Source organism: Phacochoerus africanus, chromosome 8 (genome assembly GCF_016906955.1).
Source record: "Phacochoerus africanus isolate WHEZ1 chromosome 8, ROS_Pafr_v1, whole genome shotgun sequence".
NCBI lineage: Eukaryota > Metazoa > Chordata > Mammalia > Artiodactyla > Suidae > Phacochoerus > Phacochoerus africanus.
In genome coordinates, this window is record NC_062551.1 from 139,314,918 (window position 1) to 139,336,743 (window position 21,826).

The window sequence follows — 21,826 nt, forward strand, 5'->3', positions numbered from 1 at the left end:
TGGACATTTAGGTTGCTTACATGTCTTGGCTATTGTGAATAGTGATGCTATGAACATAAGGGTGCATGTTTCTTTTTCAATTGTAGTTTTGTCTGGATATACGCCCAGGAGTGTGATTGCTAGATCATATGGTAGTTCTATATTTAATTTTCTGAAGAACCCCATACTTTTTCCATAGTGGTTGTACCAATATACATTCCCACCAACAGTGTAGGAGGGTTCCCTTTTCTCCACAACCTCTCCAGCCTTTGTTATTTGTAGACTTACTAGTGATAGCCATTCTGACCATTATGAGGTGGTATCTCATGGGAGTTTTGATTTGCATTTCTCTGATAATTAGTGATGCTGAGCACCTTTTCATGTGCCCACTGGCCATCCATATCTCCTTCTTGGAGAAATGTCTATTTATTTCTAGTTTCACTGATTTACAATTAGCTATCCTGTTTTCCCAATACCACTTGAGTTTAAGAAGGATCAGTACAGGTTCTTCTTAGTATGTTTGGTAGAATTCACCTTTTTTAATCTCATAGATGTTTTATATCTATGGGAAAGTATAAAGAAATATCACTCATGAACAAAGGTACAGATACATTCAACAAAACTAAAGAAAGTCACATCCAGCAATATAAATATATATTGTGTGTGCCTTTTTTTTGTAGATTTGTAAGACTGATTCAATGTTAGAAAATCAATGAATGTAACCTATCTAACCCACTATATCCATAAGGTTAAAAAAGAAATGTATGATTTTTTTAATTAATATGGAAAAAATTTTGACAAAATCCTACACCCATCTATGACAAAAAGTTTTAGCAAACTAAGACTATCAGGGAAACTTGACAAAAAGCATCTATTAAAAAGTACAGGAAATATTGTGCTTGATCATGAGAGACTGGATAGACACTTTCTCCCTAAGATCAGGAAAAAATAAGAATGTTTTCTCTCACTGTTCTTTTATAAGAATATTATTAAAATCTTAGCTAGCACAATAAGACTAAATAATATGTAAATACATAAAATTTATACAGACTGTAAATAAAAAAATAAAGTTATCTTAGTCACAGATTCCATGTCTGTCTACAGATTAAATCACAAAGATTCTATAAAAAATTCCTGAAAATAATAAGTGAGTGTTGCAAAGTTGCAGGATATAAGGTAAATACACAGAAGTAAATCCCATCATTTATACATACAACAAAAACTTAACATTTGAAGTATAATTGTAAAAGTATTATTTTATAATATCAAATGTAAAAACGAAATATTCAAACATCAAAAAAACATGCAAAAGGTCTGTATGCAGAGCTCTAAAATGTTGAAAAATTAACTAGAAATATATTTCATGTTCATCATAGATATGTCAGTATTGTTATACTGTGACTTCTTTAAAACTTGATCTATAGATTTAACACAATCTTATCTAAATTCTAGCAAGCAACTGTATAGATATCAAAAAGTCAATTCTAAAATTTATATGGAATGGTAAAAGACATAGAATCTCCATTTCTTTTTGTAGTGAATACATTTGAGATTTACTCTCTTTGTTCTTGTGGCTTTTAGAATTCTCTCTTTCCCTTTGATTTTTGACAGATTTATTATAATGTGTCTTAGAAAAGATAATTTTGAATTGAAATAATGAGGTGATCTATTTGCTCCATGAACTTGGATGTCAAAATCTAAGAGATCTGAAAAACTCTCATCCATTATTTCTTTAAATAAGCTCTATTCCTCCATCTGCTTCTCTTCCTCTGGAATGTCAATGATTCATACATTGTCTTTTTTTGGGGGGGGGGGTCCTATAGATGATAAAGACTTTTTTCACACTTTTTCATTCTTTTTTCATTTTTGTTCTTTTACTGGGTTATTTCAAATTTCCCATCTTCTAAATCATATATTCTTTTTCTCTGTTTGACCTATTGTGCTTTTTAGAAAATATCTTTTGTTTTATGCTCTCTTCTGCATTTCTCATTTCATTCATTGAGTTCTTCAGCTACAAAATTTTAATTTGGTTTTCTGGAAGCCTGAACTTCCACAAAGTTTCTCTTTCCATGGGTGACTTCCTATGTCAGTGTTCTCGACATGCACCCAAATCCAAGGCTGAGAGGGGCTAGAGTGAGTTCATAAGCTACTACAGGATCCATGGCTGGTACTGGGGTCTTATTTCCAGAGGTACTGGTGAGGATATTACTCCTGGGTCTCTTGGTGTATTATTCTAGATTCCACAACTCCTATAGAGGCATTTTGTTTATGGATGCATGACAAATCTTTGTTTTTGTTGAGGGTTGGGACAAATAAGAAATGTCTTCTGTTGTTATGATGCTATCACAATTTTAAAAATTTTATATTTAAATGCATAACAGCCATAAAAATTTCTTAGTTCTTGAACAGAATTTTTAAATAAAACTAAACATATTTTTACTATGAATTTTATTTCAAAATGTTGACTTAAGTTCTAATGGTATTATTGTGTTCCTCAAAAATAAATATATGGTAGGATAAAAACAGCACAGGTTTTGTAGTCATAGAGGTGATATTTCAAATCTTGACTCATCCAATTACTATTTGCTGTAATTTCAGCCAAAATGATTGAGAGCACAAATACTTTGGATTTATAGTTATTAAATACCTGGTCAAGTATATTAATCAGAAGAGAAAACAAGAAAATAAGAAACCACTTATTGCTTACAATGTAAACATTCAGTCACTTAATAAGGCTGGTCCTGAAAAATCAGTATCAGATTCACCTGGAAACAGAAATGTGGAATTATCTAGCCCCATATCAGAAACTATGGACTTGGGCCAAATGATCATGATACAAACTCAAGTTTAAGAACTAATGAATTAGGGTAATAAGTGACTATGAACACATCCTTACATCATACACAAAAATAAACTCAAAATAGCTTAAAGACTTAAAAAACATAAGACACCATAAAACTCCCAGAAGAGAACGTAGGCAAAACATTTTCTGACATCCACCATACAAATATTTTCTTAGGTAAGTCTCCCAAAGCAATAGAAATAAAAACAAAAATAAATCAATGGGACCTAATCAAACCGACAAGATTTTGTACAGCAAAGGAAACCATAAAAAAAAAATAGTCAACCTACAGAATGGGAGAAAATACTTTCAAATGATGCAACTAACAAGGGCTTAACCTCCAATATACAAACAATTCATATAACCCAATAGCAAAAAAACAAACAAACAAACAAACAAACAAACAAAAACCTGAAACATGGGCAGAAGACTTAAATAGACCTTTCTCCAAAGAAGACATATGAATGGCCAACAGGCTCATGAACAAATGCTCATCATCACTGATTACTCAAGAAATACAAATCAAACATACAATGAGGTATCACCTCACACAGTCATAATGGCTATCATTAATAAGTCTACAAATAACAAATGCTGGAGAGGGTGTGAAGAAAAGGAAACCCAATATAAATTGGTACAACTGCTATGGAAAACAGTATGGAGGAACATCAGAAAACTAAATATAGAATGACCTGCATCTCTAGAATTTCCCTCTAAGTACTGATTTTGTAGCATCCCATAGATTTTGAATGGTTGTGTCTTCATTGTCATTTGTCTTGTCATTTTTTAATTTCCATTTTGATTTCCTCATTGACTCATTGGTTTTCCAGTAGCATGAAGTTAAGTCTCCACGTAGTCAGTTTTTTCCTCATTTCTTTTCCTGTGGTTTATTTCTAGTTTCATGCCATTTTGGTCAGAAAAGATGCTTGAAATAATTTCTATATTCTTAAATTTGTTAAGATTAGTTTTGTGCCCCAGTATGTGGTCAATCCTTGAGAATATTCCATGTGCACTTGAAAAGAATATATATTCTGATTATTTTGGGTGTAATGGCCTGAAAATGTGGATTAAGTCTAACTTTTCTATCATGTCCTTTAGGATCTCTGTAGCCTCAGTGATTTTCTATTTAGAGGATCTGTCCATCTCTAAATGATACAAACAATTTACACAATTCAACAGCAAAAAAGAACAACCACCCAACTGAAAAAATGGATAGAAGACCTGAATAGACATTTCTCCAAAGAAGATATACAGATGGCCAACAAGCACATGAAAAAATGCTCAACATCACTAATTATTAGAGAAATGAAAATCAAAACTACTATGAGTTAACACCTCACACCTGTCAGAATGGTCATCATTAATAAGTCCACAAATAACAAATGCTAGAGAGGGTGTGTTGAAAGGGGAAACTTCCTACCCTGTTGATGGGAATGTAAATTGGTACAACCACTATGGAAAACAGCACAGAGGTAACTAAGAAAACCACACAATCCAACATTCCTACTTGTGGGCCTATATCCAGTCAAAACTTGCCTTGAAAAAGATACATGCACCTATATATTCACTGCAGCACTATTCACAATAGCCAAGACATGGAAACAACCTAAATGTCCATTGACAGATGAATGGATTAAGAAGATGTGGTATATAAACAACAGAATACTACTTAGCCATAAAAAAGAACAAAATACTACTATTTGCAGAAACATGGGTGGAACTAGAGACTCTCATACTAAGTGAGGTAAGTCAGAAAGAGAAAGACAAATACCACATGATGTCACATATCTAGAATCTAATATATGGCACAAATGAAACTTTACACAGAAAAGAGACTCATGGACTTGGAGAACAGACTTGTAGTTGCCAAGGGGAAGGAAGAGGGAGTGGGATGGACTGGGAGGTTGGGATTAGTAGATGCAAACAACTGAATTTGAGTGGATAAACAATGAGATCCTGCTGTATAGCACAGGGAACTATATCTAATCACTTGTGATGGAACATGATGGAAGAAAATGTGAGAAAAACAATGTATATATATGTATGCCTGGGTCACTTTACTGTAGAACATTGTAGATCAACTACAATAAAAAATTTTAAAATGACTATGTGAGTAATAAAAAGGAAGTCAAGCATCACCTTATTCAGAGGATTCAATCAGTTGCTCTCTTTGCTTCAAACACCATTTACTTCAGGCCAAAATATCCATTGATCCTTTACTCACAGATGTTCTTTACTCTAAGGAGAGCAAGGAGATTAGAGAAATTTTGTGATATACTGTGAAATGATTTGTAGACATCTCAGTGCATTCAAAAGAGACACAGGTAGACAGACAGTCTTTGCAGATAGTTGATGGCAGGCTGCGCTTTTTATGCTACTAGAATTCTGAGCATCTTAGACACATCTTGCATTATTTTGGTTTATATTACATCATTCTCATTAGTGCATCAACCCAAAAGATGTTTACTTGTTTACAAATTAAGATTCAGTTTATTTATAACAAGATGACATACACAATGCAGGCTTATTGAGCAAAGGATTTTGTCTTTGGGCAAGATAGCACAGTGGTACAACAAATACGTTTAGAAATTCAAAGACAATATGTTTAAAAACATGGTAGGCCACATGACACATTAAAGCAATTACCTGAAGGAGACATCTACATGATTTATATATTTCACATTTTTATGTTATCTTTGCAAAATGGGCAGATTACTAAAGCTAATATCTCTGTCTCCTTATCTGCCAAATGAAAATATTAATGACCACCCTAACTTTTTTTCCACAGGGTTGATGTAGGAATTAAATTAAAGAGATACAAAGTGCTAGACACATGGTAAATTAGAAATAATTGATGGCTAATACCAGGCCAAGATCTGCCAACAAAATTGAGAGTTATTTTACGAAGTTAAATTCCTGTGCCTTTGATTTTAAAAATGAGTGGTCTGAGCTTGAAAATATCTAAAGTCCCTTCTATATAACCTTCTTTGTGATAACCCATATAAATTCATTAAATCATTTCTCTTACATTCCATTAAATTTCCTAGTAACATGTTTATAAGTATTATGTTAAAAATATTTCTAATTAATACTCTCAGATTCCAAAGAATAATTAGTGGCATCTTAGTGAATGAAGGTGGATGAAATGAACAATAATTCTTAAACAATGGTCTGTAATACTTTGGAAATGTGCAAATCCTACGACATTCCAGATTGTATTGTTCACCAAGACATTAAAAATAAAAAAAATTTTTGACATTTTCTATTAAAAGGATAAAGACATCCACTTCTTTTCCTTTTTTTTTTTTTTTAATGCCAGGAGTGATTATTAGGAAGGTTTCAGAACATTTACCATTGAATAGTACACTTAAGAATTTATGAGGTTTCAGTTTGGAATGCACCGGTCAGGCTGTTATTTTGGAGTTCAAAACATTTACGATTTTGTAAAATCTTCACTATGACACTGATATCCGACAGCTCTGTTTATTTTACTTTTGGGACAGGGAAGGGAAGCAAAGAGGGCACTGAGGTATGAGTCAGTAGATGGGAAGAAAATAAGTTGAACGGGTCATATTTACCACATTCTTGTTTAATTTTCTTTTCATTCCATAAAAGTCACAGTAGAAACATCTTATTAAATTATACGTGCTGCTGTCCCAAGATTTTTTTTTTAATTCATGTTCTGTTCTATTTGCCTGTTATTTTGACATAGCAAAGCAGTATCATTCCCCCAAGTTGACAATTGCACTTTAATGAAGTGTCGTCCTCATTATATTTCAAGAGATAGAATATTGCCTTTACCCTGGGAACTCAACACTCTGTCATGTTAAGTTCTGTTTCTCAGATAGATTTCACAAGCAAATCTTACATAATATAACAGAATGCTAGTATTCAAGATACAGGGCATGTTATTGCTTAAAGGGTCTATTACTACATCTTCACTTGCTTTAGCATATCATTTTAAAACATTTTTATATACTAAAATTATACTCTGCAAGAGAGTTTTTGATAGCATTAAAGAAATGTAAGGGATTTTAAAGGGATATAAATTCAATTCTTTTGTCTTTAGGCAGTGAAGTACCTCAGTTGTCTTCTTCCTTTTAGGTACACTTTTACTGTGTATTTAAGTTTTCCTCCAATATGTTCTTAAAATATTCAGTGTCTTGGAACATCTGGCTGTGCTTTCTAATCTGCATATGAATTTGTTCAAAGCTATATTATCTAGGGTCAAAAAAGTCCCAAACAGGCTATTGTTGATAAATTTCTGATAAAATTTTGATGAAGTTTTTAAATAATTATTTTTACATACATCTGGAAAATATTTTTAAAACAGTCATTATTCTGGGGTGATGGAGCTGTGATGAAGGTGTAATGTGCCTATGAACTAGACACATTAAATAATATGTTAATGATATCTACAACAAAATATTATAATGTTTTAATATATCATCTCCTTTTGATATATTAAAAACACAATTACAAAAGTCTTCTGCAATTGTCTAAAAGCATTGTGGCAGAAAATAAGATGATCATATAATTTATCATTCAAATCAGGACACTTGAGAAAGGCAACACTATTAAATTGTCCTAGACTGGATGATAATAATTAGGCTTAAGCAGGAAAACAGGTATAAATTAGAACACTATATAGTTACCATAAAGACATAACTAGCACTTTACCACAAACTTTGTGAAGCTATTAGCTGGGAATTCCACTTCCGAGATCCCATTCTGGGTCACCTGAAATTATCTGTCTGGTTTTCAGGCAAGGAATGGGAATGTAAGTAATTAGTGTCATAGTTAATAGAATAGTTAAGAAGATGAGCTTTTCTGTATCTCTCTTCTTCCTCTTTCTGTTAGCTGTATGCATATGACCAAAGTGAGGCAGGAGATAGATGGACTCCAGGATAGACATTCATAACTAGTCTCTTGTTTATACCTCCTGAGGCAGGAGATATAAACAAGGATAAACCTTTACAAACAGTCACCCATCTACACTCTAAGATAGAAATAATAACAAGCACAAGGCAAATAACTGGTACTTGTCCTCTGTGAACTTATTTTTTAAACAATGGTAATGACAGGATCAAAAGCCCTGCTTGAGCAAAAGATCAAGAGGTCACATAATTCCCATCCTTGGGGTCAGGGAGACCCCAACTACACATGCTCAGAGAGATCCCTCTGAGTCAGAAAGGGAGGAGGTGCCAGGCCATAATAAGTTTAAATAGCCTTCCCACCATGTCTAATTTGGAATCCATCTTGGCCAAAAGATACATATGAAGATTGGGGAGGGCCCTGGGTCTGATCCCATGTGAAAGATAAAACAAGATAATTGGCCAAAGGAAAACAAAGAACTTTCCTATATAAGTGATTTAAATCGCCTCTCTGGCACTCTCTTCATTCAAAAGGAAGCCCACACCCTCACTCTTTTGGGTGCGTATTATTGCTCTGCTTCTGCCTTAGATAAATTCTCTGTGTGCTCTCTCACAGTTGTACTATGTTTCTAACAATAAACTTTATACCTGTTTTTACAGTCTTTGCCTTCTTGAAACACTCTTGCTTTCAATAGGTGAAAGTTTCAGGAAAAGTCTGCTTTTAGCCTCTAGCTAATCTAGGAGCTAGGATCCCTGGTTTTCATCCAGGTTGCCCAGGTTCAATGCCTGAACAGAGAATTAATATCTCACTTTAAACCGTTAACACTGCTGTTTCTCCTAGATCAAAAGTCCCTGGAGAATGACAGAGCCATCTTACGCAAGGCCTTAATGCCCAGGTGGAAGGATGTTGGTATTTGTCAGTTTAAGTGATCAACAAACCAATCTTAATTATGTTAAACCATAGAGCTTGTGAGTTGACTTGAGATAATGGCATGCATCATCTGATTCAATTGTAGGATGTCAATAGTGTGACTTACCCGAAAAGACTAGAATTGAGCATCAGGTTATATGGGTTCTGGTCAAGACTTTGAAAAATGAGTGGGACTAAGACAAATCACTTTAATATCCTGAGGTCATATTGTTTTTTTTTTTGTTGTTGTTGTTCTTGTTGTTAAATGTAGTAACTGACCTTTATTATGGCTTCCAAATTATAGATTCTTAAGCCTCATACTATTTTTACATATATTTTCATAGATAAGTTTGGCTTATATATTTTTTTTTTGTTTTACATCATATAGGTTAGACGTTTGCATCAATTTCAGCCTCATGAAAACAAATGCAGGAAAACCTCTTCCTATTATCTGGAAAGCTTAAGATTATAGCTTATCATTTTATTTAACATTTGCTAAAACTTAAAGTAGAAGCAAGCTGGCTCTGGACTTTCTATACTATAAAGAAAAGGTAGCTTTCCAGTGTCAAATTTATATTTTATACAGCAGATTTTAATTTTCATGTATAACAGAGTAAAGGACAAAAAAGTGTCTCTTAATTGACAGTCTAACATTATCATTCATATGACTATTCAGACACATTAACAAAAAAACTTGTATAGATAATTATTTGCATCCATAAGATATTGATGATCCATTCTAATTTTATAGCATTAATGATAAATCAGCACTTTTTTTGCATCACAGAACTAAAATGAGCTAAAATAAGGTCATTTGAATATTCAAAAGAGTGGTCTTTGTTCCTTCTATCAATAGACACAGATATACCTCTTCTTCATAGGAAGAAAATACCTATTCATTGATGGTTTCAGCAGTAGGATAAGAAATCAATTGAAGTGGGGTTGCATTACTCTCCACAGTTTCTAAGCTACTCCACAGCATTGGAATACCTTGGGTTATGTCAGATTTCAACTGGTCATAGTAATGAATCCCATTATTCAGCTCTGAGCAATTCAGTTTCACCCTTGAGGGCACACCAAAGCTAAAATGTACTTTAGGTTATATTTTTCAGGGTTTAAAATATATATCATATAACTACCACTGCTGCTAACAGGAGAAACCATTGAGATGATGAACAGAGGCGAAGTTTAAAAAAGAGTAAAAAGAAGGGTTTTTCCCCTTTGATGATATCAGCACTTTTATAAGAAATCATAAATGATTCTTTTTTTTAAATCCTTCATGATTCTTTGAGACTGCCTTGTTTCAATAGAACACTTATCTTCAACATATTCCTTTTTCCCTTTGACTATCAAGGCTTGAGACTACTTGTTCTTCGCTAGAAGCTATGCCTTCCCTAGACTCTGGTCCTAGGCACTTTCTAATTACCTCTTTCTCAAATTCTCATTAATCTGAACTCTGATGCACGAGGTCTCACATCTGTTCTTACTATTTCCCCATCAGCCCTAGCCAATGTTTTCCATGGTAATGAGCCTTATCTTTTTTTTTTTTTTCCCCTGTTTAATTCTAGGGTCTGGTGTGGACTCCAGAGTCTGCTTTGCTAGTCTTGAGTATTTATTCCCCCACTTCTACATCTCTTTTTATGTACGGCTTCCATATTATTTGTATTACCTTTCTTGTTTTCCTGCAAGGTTTTTGGAGATTGCGTAGGAGGTACATATTTCAACAACTAATATTTCCTTATGGGAACCTATTTGGGTGGGAAGTGAAGGGACTTCAAGTAATATAAACCATGGCCAGTTTCTAGTATGAGAAGCCTACTACTAGAGGGTTACAATCTTGGCTTAGCTTGGTCACTGCTTATGTGGCATCCCAAAGAATTTTATGCATAGAAGCAAGTTAGAAATAAGAGAATTAGCCTGAATAGTCCATTTATCATTCTGCAGTATTTTTTATAGTGTTCTATAAGAACATGTGAATTGAATTCAAGGCTCAAAGCTTCCTCTTCCCTGCTGTCTTCCAATTTTGATAAAGGTTTGTCACTTGAAGGAACTGTGTCACTTGATACACATGAGTGGAAAAGGAAAAATTAAATACAATGCAGTGGTTATCCAGAAGACATAGGTCATGGAAGATAAAATAAGAAGAGAACTAGGTGCGTCAATAATCTTTTTATCACTCGAGGCCCTAAAATCTGAGGAACAGTATTCAATGATCCTCTGACCTGAGGATAACATAGAAGTGGATGAGCTGTTGGACCAAGAGCATTCTATGACTAGTATATGCAATGTCCAGCACAGAATTTGTCAAGTGGAATTTCTCAATACTAGTTTGTTAAACAAATGATCAAAGAAATGAATACATGGGAAATAAATATTACTCACTTCAGAACTCATGTTATCTCTTTTATCAAACATGTATTGAATATTTAAAACAGTAATTACAAACCAAGGTCAATATAACTAAGTAAAAAAACTGAAATGCATCAAGATATTTCAGAAATGCATGGAGTGTCTGGGCTCAGGAGACATTTAGTGTGTAGTGACGAGAACAATACACAACTTGCAGTGTGCACAACAATCTTTTACAATAAAGAAAGTTCCCATCTAAAATGCCAAAAGTGTCCTTACTAAAGACTGCTGACATAGGGTCAGGTCTATCCAGGGAGAGGCACAAGTATTTCAAAGACAATAAAATGTGTTCCACTCTCAGAGACCAATAGTTTGGAGTTAAAATGTAATAGGTACTATAGTCTTGACTGTAGCATTAGGACAACACAAATAATAAGTAGATTAATTGTGGAAACTGGAAAAGCTGTAGAAAAGAAAATAGTACTGCTACCATTGCTCCCCAAGAACTAAACTTCCTACAAATCTCATTCTTGCCAGACAAAATGCTCCAAGATCCATTAGTGTCTATATTACCAGCTACTCATTTCAAGTTTCATCCTATGCACTGGACGGGCATGATGAAGGTCACAGGCCAATATCCTGGTTGTAATGATCAAAACCAATAAAATGCAATTTTACCTTCTGTGGGTGGCCCTCCAAATATGTTGCTACAATCTAATTCCTCAAATCAGTGAATATATTACTCAACATGGCAAAAGAGACTTTGCAGATATGATTAAGATTCAGGTCCTTCAACTGGGAAATTATCTTGCATTATCTAGATGGAAACAACCTAAATATATAACATTTTTTTTTTGTCTTTTTAGGGCAGCACCTGCAGTGCATTTCCCAGGCTAGGTGTAGAATCAGAGAAATACATGAATTTTTAAAAGCAAAGAATACTTTCAGGCTCTGGTCAGAGAGACCTGTGACATGAGAAAGCCTTGAACTGCCTTTGTTGACTATGAAGATGAGAAAGAATCATCGCTCACAGAAAGCAGTGGGTCTAGAAACTAGAAACTACTATGATTTTAGCCAGCAAGAAAATGTGTCTTGGTGCTCTACATACAAAGAACTGATTTGTGCTAACGAACTGAAAGAGCAGAAAAGGAATTTTCGCCTAAAGACTCTATAAAGGAGCTCAGTCTGCTAACATCTTTATTTTAGTCTGCTGAGACCTGTTCTACTTCTGACCTAAAAAACTGTAGAAAAGCAAATTTGTGCTGTTGTAAGGAACTGAGCTTGTGATGATTTGTTATAGTATCAATAAAAAACTAACACAAACACATAACAAATAAAAGTGCTCATCACCCTTTGCCCAAATAGTAACAATCCAGGTTGTCTGGAGATCTTGGTAGACAAGTATTCGTAAGAAAGACTTTGGATGGTATCCATTCTTCTTTAGACAGATACATAATTTTTTATTTTTTTTGGAACCCTCTTTTTTTATTGTTAATCTCATTTTATAAATTTTTTAATTTACCAGTTAAACTGTCAAGTTCACTACCACATCATGTTTAGAAAGACAAGAAGGAGGAAAGGAAAACCAGGAAATCATTTAAATGTGGGAACACACACAACACAAAGTGGAAGAAAATATAGATGCTACACTTTTCATTTTCACAAGCGGTTATGAGGACAAGGATGGCATTTTGTTTCGCTTTATTTTTCAATGTCTTCAACTTTATTTAGGTAAAGTTGAAAACATAATCGTAGTATATTAAAGTGTATAACATGGTGATTTGATATGTGTACACCTTGTGAAAGAATTCCCACTATCCAGTTAATTTACATATCTATAATCTCAACTTTTTTTGCCTTTGGTAGGAACATTTAAGTTCCACTCTTTTAGCAAATTTTAATTATATAATTTAGTGTTACTAATTGCATTTATCATGTTTTACATTAGATCCATTTTCATATTTCTCAGGATTATTTTTTGATTTTCCTATTGATTTCTTCTTTGACCCACTTTTGTCTGGGTAGCATGTTGTTTAATCCTCACATATTTGTGGATTTTCCAGTTTTCATCTTGTAATTGATTTCTAGTGTCCTATCATTGTGGTCAGAAAAGACGCCTGATATGATTTCAATCTTCTTAAATTTACTAAGATTTGTTCTGTGGCCTATTCTATATCCTAACCTGGAGAATGGTCCATGTCAGCTTGAGAAGAATGTGTATTTTGCTATTGCTGGATGGAATACTCTGTAAATATCTGGTGGGGCCTTTGGGAGGTAATTAGATAGAAGGTAGATGGTACAAGAAAACACTGGAGAGAGATGATTTTTCTCTTTGCCATGTAAGGATACCATAAGAAGGAAGCTCTTTGCAAACCAAGAAAATGATCTCACCAAGAACCAAATTGACTGGTACCTTGATCTTCCAGTTTTTAGTATCCAGAACTGTAAGAAATAACTGTTTGTTGTTTAAGCCTCCCAGTGTATGGTATTTCATTATAGTTGCCAAAACTTACCCAGACAATTTTTTTAAAAATGACAAACTTCTCAAAATATTAAGCAAAAACTGACTTTAAAAGTGATATAAAATTTGAATAATCTCTAGTTATTAGAAATATGGAATTTCTGGAGTTCCCTGATAGTGCAATGGATTAAGGATCCAGCTTTGTCACTGCTGTGGCACGTGTTCGATCCCTGGCCTGGGAACTTCTACATGCCTGGGTGTGGCCAACAGAAAAAAAAAGTTGATTTTTTTTTTCTTTTTGCCATTTCTTGGGCCACTGCTGCAGCATATGGAGGTTCCCAGGCTAGGGGTCTAATTGGAGCTGCAGTTGCTGGCCTACGCCAGAGCCACAGCAACACCAGATCCGAGACACGTCTGCAACCTACACCACAGCTCACGGCAATGCCGATCCTTAACCCACTGAGCAAGGCCAGGGATCGAACCCGTAACCTCATGGTTCCTAGTCAGATTCGTTAACCACTGAGCCACGATGGGAACTCCAAAAGTTGATTTTCTAAACTAACTTTTTAAGCAAAAACATTTCCGGAAGAGAAAATCTACACCTAAAGTCATTATGTGATCTAACCAGAAAAGGCCAACTTTGAATATAGATAATCTGTCTCCAGATCTAGAACTGTAAATCATATTATAGTCCCTCTATCTAACAATCTATATTTTTGGGAAGAAGAAATTCTTGTTTCCATTAAAATATTTCTAAATTCATGGTTCCACTTTCATAAAACATACGTAAATTATTCAGAACTGTATATAAATCACTCAATGGGCCATAGCATATTCAAGTCTAAGGAAAACCCTGAGTTTCTGGGTTATCTGCATTGCTTAAAACTTCTGTTCTTCCAATTACATACAGTTCTCCAAATCATAAAGTGTTTGTTACAAGCCACATACATTCATACCTAGATTTGGATTATGTATCATATTGATTGTAGAGTGTGGCAATTCCTATCAAATTTATTTGTATATAAATGGGAAATAAACACCAATAATAATATATAGAAAACACTCATAGGCAGAAATGAATCTTAAAAGCATATGATTCTTATTCAGAGAGCTTTGACTGTTTATAATTTGAGCTGAGCAAATGCATGTTATATTTTTAGTGCCTATTATAACCAAGTATTAGCATCATCCAGCAAATACTGTGAGAAAATTCCTACCTCCTACAGCTATATCAACTGATAGGAATGGAGACAATATATTTTGAGGAAGCTTTTCAGCACAGATTGCAGCAGCAGGAGTGTTTTGCTCATTGTCATTTTATGTAACAGGATATGGTAATAATATCATAAATTATAAGAAATGGAAATTATTTGCATTTTACCATAAAAATTTAATCCAAAGGAAACAAGCTGTTCTTTAATACACAGTAGAGGAAAATCTATTTATCATGCAAAAGATATTTATCAAAATGAATCTCAATTAGTCTCATAAAATTGACAGTTTAAAAACATGTAATTGAGACAATTCTTTTATGATATTATCTTAAAAAGTTAAGTGATTTGGAATCTATTTTGCATGGACTCCAAGAAAAAGGGGTATTTCAGCTCTGCCACACAAGAATAATTATCAAATACTACAAAATGCATTCAGGTTACTGTTTTAATTCGGGTTTGAGATGTGGAATATAATAAAGCAATATGAAAAAATACAATCTCTAGTAAGAATGCTGCATAACTGTAGTTACCCCAAGTAATATACTGCCATGCCCATATATACTAGCAAAAGCTGAAGTATTTTCAAGAAGAAATTATCAGAGGTCCAAAAAGTTATGAGTTTAATCCTGGAGCTTAGTGTTTCTGTCATTATTAGTGACAGCTTACTTACCATCTGATTGATTTTAGATGGAACTCAATTTCTTTCACACCCAGAGGCTGTAGTTCTTTACTAATCTGCATTGCTGATTATCAGCCCTTTCAGTTTCAATAAGGCATTATTACTGCTTAACATTTATTAGTCATTAAAAGGGCTTTCTCTTAGATCTGCCACAATTTCCCTACTAAACAGTTACTGTGCAAATACCACTAAGTGTGTAGGGATGGGAGTAAGAGAGAATGAGCAAGGTAGGGGAGGGAAAATCTAAGAGAAAGAGAATGAGGGAGGGGAGGAAGGATTGGAAAAAAAAAGATAAAAGGAAGGCAATATTACTTGGGGTAGAGGAAAATCTATTAATTTATTACAATAGATAAAAATTACATCATGTCCTCCTGGACAGAGTGTTGAATTCATCTGTACATGTTTCCCCAATAAAAATAAATTTTATTAGAGTTCCTGTTGTGGCACAGCAGAAATGAACATGACTAGTATCCACGAGGATGTGGGTTCGATCCCTGGCCTCACTCAGTGGGTCAGGGATCTAGCATTGCCATGAGCTGTGGTATATGTCACTGACTTGGCTCAGATCCCTCATTTTTGTGGCTGTGGCTCCGATATGACCCCTAGCCTGGGAACTTTCATATGCTGAAAGTATTTTTTGCTTTTGGGGGCACAGCCCTAAAAAGCAAAAAAAAAAAAAAAAAACAACAACAACAACAAAAAAACTTTACTTAGCATTTAATATGTGCCACATACTCAACTATTATGAATTGACCATTTATTTCTCATGTTAATAGATTTGGATTTTATCTTACATATAATGAAAAGTCATTGAAAATATCAGAGCAATCAGATGATGACCTTAGATTTGTAGATCACTTTGCAGCATTGATATTAAGTGACCGGAAAGCAATAGTGACCTGAAGAGACCAGGAAGATTGCTGTCACTAATAATGCAGACAGAGATAAAAGGAGTTTATTTAGGCATTCAAAGAATTGAAAAGAGGCCAGTGTAATTGGAGTGAAGTCACAAAATGGAAAATGGTAAGATATACTGTCAGTAGGTTATAAAGGGAAATATGGACCATTATAAGGACTCTAGTCTTCACTGTGACAATGTGATTGCTGATTTCACTTAAAGGAGTGTCAGGGTCTGACATACATTTAAGTAGGATTACTTCTGATGATATGTGGATGAAATATACTAGGGTGTATAGGATACTCATTCCCAGGACAAGCCTCCAATTGCTTGAGTCCTGCTCTCGGGTCAATGGGCTGTCACATCTTCTGTATGATCTCCCCCAAGAAAAGTTTAGGAATAGAAACCTGTTTTCTGCAAAACTGGAAAAGGAACTCCTGCTCTGTGGATTATTCTTGCCCTTTTCTCACTAAAGAATCCATGGGATGAAGACAATGTCCCCAGCTTGCACAAAAGAGCACACATCTCCCCTTCCCATTCTCTGGAATCTAGAATCCTGGGAATATTTATTTATCATAACTATTTTCCTCGTTTGCCTTTCCAAAGGCAGAACACATCACTGCTATAGAAAAGGCTGGCTTCATGGTTGTACAACTTGTGCAGTGGCACAGGGCTCCATGTTCAAAAGGGTCCTTCATTTGGATTAATTTAGTACTGCCACCATTTTGAAATTCTTAATAATTTTATCTTTAAACTTGTGCTTTGTTAAGTGAAGTCCAATGGGGTAATGGAGACTATGAAAGATGAGATACATGCAAGCTGTATGTGAGTCAATTCCTTGCACCCTTATTCATCTGTTCAGTTCATGGTGCTTCACAGACACAGAATTCCAGCAGATCCAGAATGTTTGTAAATCCAACAAGTTGCAAAGTGAGAATAAGGAGTGAGTTATATAAGAAGGGAGGTGAATATTGACAGCCAGAGAGATCTTGTTCTTAGTTTGAATCAAAACTTGCTTTGCTTTTATAAAGATGGAAATGGCATTCTAAGAAACAAAATAACCAAGGAACTCTATCATTTCCTTTCTTACTGCTAATTGCTTTTTGTAGCAGCCAACAACTTACTTGGAAATATGGTAATGTAAAAGGTATTAGAAAAAAAGGGCAACCACTAGTTCATTTACCTTTTAGTCTTCTCCTACTTATCGGTAAGCTGAAGGTAGAGAGTGTTGGTAGAAAGTACACACGTCAAGAAGTGAAATGAAAACAGCTGAGTTAGAATATGCAGCATTTACACTGCTTCGGGAAGAACAAAATGCATATGTATATACTAGCTAAAATAGGAACTGTGTAATTCTGATGATTCTGCATAGAAGTTAAGTGTTCTTACACTTGAATTTAAAACTGGCACTGCACAATATAAAGATAAATGGTAAAATGTATGCTAATATAACAATATTAATTTTTCTTTATTTAGAATGACACTAAACAGCAAACAAAACACCATGACAAGAGAGACACTGCAGAAAAAAGAGAAAAAAAAACTTTACATTTAGTAACTTTAATGGTAGATCATTTTTCTTGATTTTTGAATAAGGTGCTCTGTATTTTAATCTTGCACTAGACAGCACAAATATTAAACCACCCTTGGGTATATGCACCCCAAGTCTGAGGGGTACCTGAGAAATGGCTGTTTTTCAGAGGTTGTAGATAAAACTTGAATGTGCAAGTTTCATTGTCTATGAATTGGTATAAGGGTCCTTATGTGTAGGATACAGTAGGGTGAGGAATGGGCAAGAAGAGACAAAGGCAGGCTAAAAACTGGAAGTAGGGGCAAAGGAAAACAACTTGGCTTTTCCTTTGCCGCTAAAATTTATTTTAATGTTTTAGGAATGTTTTAAAGTATTTAGGAGTTCCCGTCGTGGCTCAGTGGTTAACAAATCTGACTAGCATCCATGAGGATGCAGGTTTGATCCCTGGCCTTGCTCAGTGGGTTAAAGATCTGGCATTGCTGTGAGCTGTGGTGCAGGTCGCAGACGTGGCTCAGATCCCGCACTGCTGTGGCTGCGGCATAGGCCAGCAGCTCAGCTCTGATTCTACCCCTAGCCTGGGAACCTCCATATGCCACCAGTGCAGCCCTAAAAAGCAATAATAAAAATAAAAAATAAAAAAGTTAAATACATGGGCTTCCTGTACTTTTACCTTGAGCCCACAAATGTTCAAGATGGGATTGATTGCTATAGTCCAGAGGAGAGATGATGGTAGAATAGATCAGAGGTGATAAGGGCCTAGGTGTATTTGGAAAGTAAACACCAGCTTCTTTTGTAGGAGTCAAATATATAACGTACAAGAAAAGCAGGTGTCAACAAAGACTCTAGGGATTTTAGCCTGAGGCATGGAAGTATTGAGGTGTATGTGTGAACCAGCCTCCACCCCCACATAGGTAAATACCAAGAAGTGAGCTTGCTGGGTTATAGGTATACTTTTAACTTTATAAGAAATTGACAAATGCCCTTATGTGTAGGATACAGTAGGGTGAAGAGTGGGCAAGAAGAGACATAGAATTTCACATTCCCAACAGCAAGTTGTAAGAGTTCTACTTGTTCAACGATCTTGCCAATATTTGGTAATTCCAATTTTTAAAATTTTAAATTGTTATTTTCTAATACATGTGTATGGTATCTCAATAACATTAGTATACTTTTCCTTAATGACTAATGAAATTAATATCTTCTTATGTGCTTATTCATCCATCTTCTTTGGTGAAATATAAATCTTTTGCCTATCTTTTACTATTTTGTTTGTTGCTTGTGTTCTAATACTGGGTTTTACTTGAGGGTTTTTTATATATTTAGGGTACAGATTCATCATCAGATGTGTGATTGTGTAACACCTCCCTATTTGCGGCTTGTCTTTTTATTCTTCTAAAAGTATATATCACAGAGAAAATGTCTTCAAATTTTAAGTTCATTTATCAACTTATTTATAAAGGTTTTGAATTTTGTAGCTAAAATCAGAATTGAAGACATTATTTGGGAATAGTCAGTATAAAGATTTCTGTAAAGCTCTAACACTGAGCGAAATTATTAAGGAAAATGACAAGAATAAAGAGGAGTATAGACTGAGTATCTTGCCCTAGAGACCTCTCAATTTTACACATAAGATAGATGAGAGTTATCCAGCAAGAGGTAAGGGTGGATCAGCTCTTGAGATAAGAATAGGGATGGAAGCCAATTAGCAGAACTGTTTCAAAAATGAGAGAATGATAAGCTACTTCAAACCTTATCAGAAGTCAAGTGAGGTAAATCCTAAATGCTGATGCTAGATTATGAGGTGACCAGTGGTGACTTTCAATAGAAGTAAGTTTGTGGAATGAATGAAACAAAAGTCTAGTTAAGTGTTAATTCAAAAAGATACCCAGGAAAAGACAAGTATACTCAACACTTCTGAAGAGTTCTTTTCCTTTAGTATAATTGAGCAAAACGGGTAAGACAGAGATCATAGGGGTGAGATCAAGGAGTTTTTTTGTTTGTTTGTTTTTTCTTTTTAGGCCACACCTGCAGCACATGGAAGTTCCCAGGCTAGGGGTTGAACTAGAGCTGCAGCTGGAGCACTGCCAGATCCAAGCCAGGTCTGCAAACTACACCACAGCTCACAGCAACACTGGATCCTTAACCCACTGAGTGAGGCTAGAGATCAAACCTGCATCCTCATGGCATGGATACTAGTCGTGTTTGTTACCACCGAGCCACAACAGGAACTCTCGGGTTTTTTTTTTTTTTTAATTTGAGGTGGAAGATATTTTATTATGCCCTTATGCTGCAGATAACAATACAGCAGAAAAACATTTCCTATAATGATATAGGAAAGGGAAGGGAAATATTGAGGAGTTTCTCCTAAAAAACTGATAGGAAACAGAATCAGTACACACAGAGTATTTGATCTTAGAAATGAAGTGACTAGTTCAATCATTAAAATATGAGGAAAGGCAGAGAAAGTGAGCACAGATCTAATGACAGAATAGTGGCTTGGTTTATAGAAATATGTGGATCTGTTCAGTTAGTTTCTGGTTTGTTTTGCTTCTTTGTTTTGTTTTGTTTTTGTTGGTTTTTTTTTCCTCCAGGAACAGAAACAAAGAATTGAATAAAATTATCTCCTTTCATTGTGATGTTTATGTGACTATTATTAGCTACATCATTATGGATCCATATAGATAAGTCCTTTCATTTTTCTTGAAATCTTCAAACACTTGAGTGTTTGAAGTGTTTCACATATTTTGAAGTTTAGAGAAGTACCTATCATTTCTATGCATGGTTTTTGTGTCGTAAAATATACTTGGTTGCTAGCTCAGGGATCACCTATTTGTAAATGTGCTTATTTAAAAATAAAATAACTTAATTTGTTCAGTCCACCATCACCCTTCTAGTAACTTTATTCCATGGAACTAATCTAATTTTCCCTTTCAAGTTATATCACAGTTTCAGATCTGACAACAAAATTGCTAGTTTCCAAGAGTTGTAAGCAATAGAAAATGATGGTGCCAATCTTCAATGCCATCACTTTGGACTAGTTTTGTCATTATTCTGACATTGCAGTGTACAGAAATAAATCACTGCCACTAGGATACTTGTAAACCAAATCTGGAACTTCCAAATCAGATTAATTTTATGTCTATTCCCTAGACCACACCCCTTCAATTGTCTTGGAACAGTAGTGACTAATATAGAGATAATTCTTTTCACCTGAATATAACCAGCTTAAGGAAACTTTTGTCTTATATAAGAAACTGTCAGAAAGACAAAAACATCACTGCAAGAACAAGATAATAGTACTAAAGAATTTGAGATGTTTGTCATTCAAATTATTTGATAACTGCTTGGAATATTATTGGTACTTAAAATGAGTTTATCAATATAGAAGATGAATTATTAATACAAAAACCCAAATTTTGACCCAAAATCCCTTTTGACATCTGTTCTAGCAACCACATTATTAGAATGAATTCTATGGGAGACATAGAAAACAAAAAAGATGTTTCAAAAAAAAAAAGGGTAAACTTTCTGGTTATTTCCTGTTTCCATACTATTTCCCTATCTTAGAAAGTGACAAGTCTGTCTATCTATTTATCTTTCTATCCATCCATCTTTCAAAGGGCAGAAGATCTCTGACACACACATTACAATTTTCTTATCCACAAGTATTTTAAATATTATAGGACAAAAATATTTAAGATCAGGATTTTTCATCTGAGAATATTTCTTGGAATTTCAATAGTCCATAATGGAATTAGAGCAGGGAATGGCATTTAAACACAATCCACAGGATTAAATTTGTTTGTTTAATTTAAATTTCCATCTAAACACATAGTTAGAAAATAAGAAATGTGAAAATATTTGCTTTTGAGAATGCTGTATCAATAAAAAGAAATCTCAAAGGTTAAATGGAGCAAACTTTATAGCTAAAAATTTAAAAAAGAAAAAAGAAAGAAGGGTTTACTATTTGTTGATAAAGACCAACTGAGCTAACAGACTGAGTAGCTCAGTATTTTGGGTGTTTTCATACTATATAGTATCATACGCCATATTGAGAAAATGAGCAGAGAAGGCTCATTTCCCACTCCC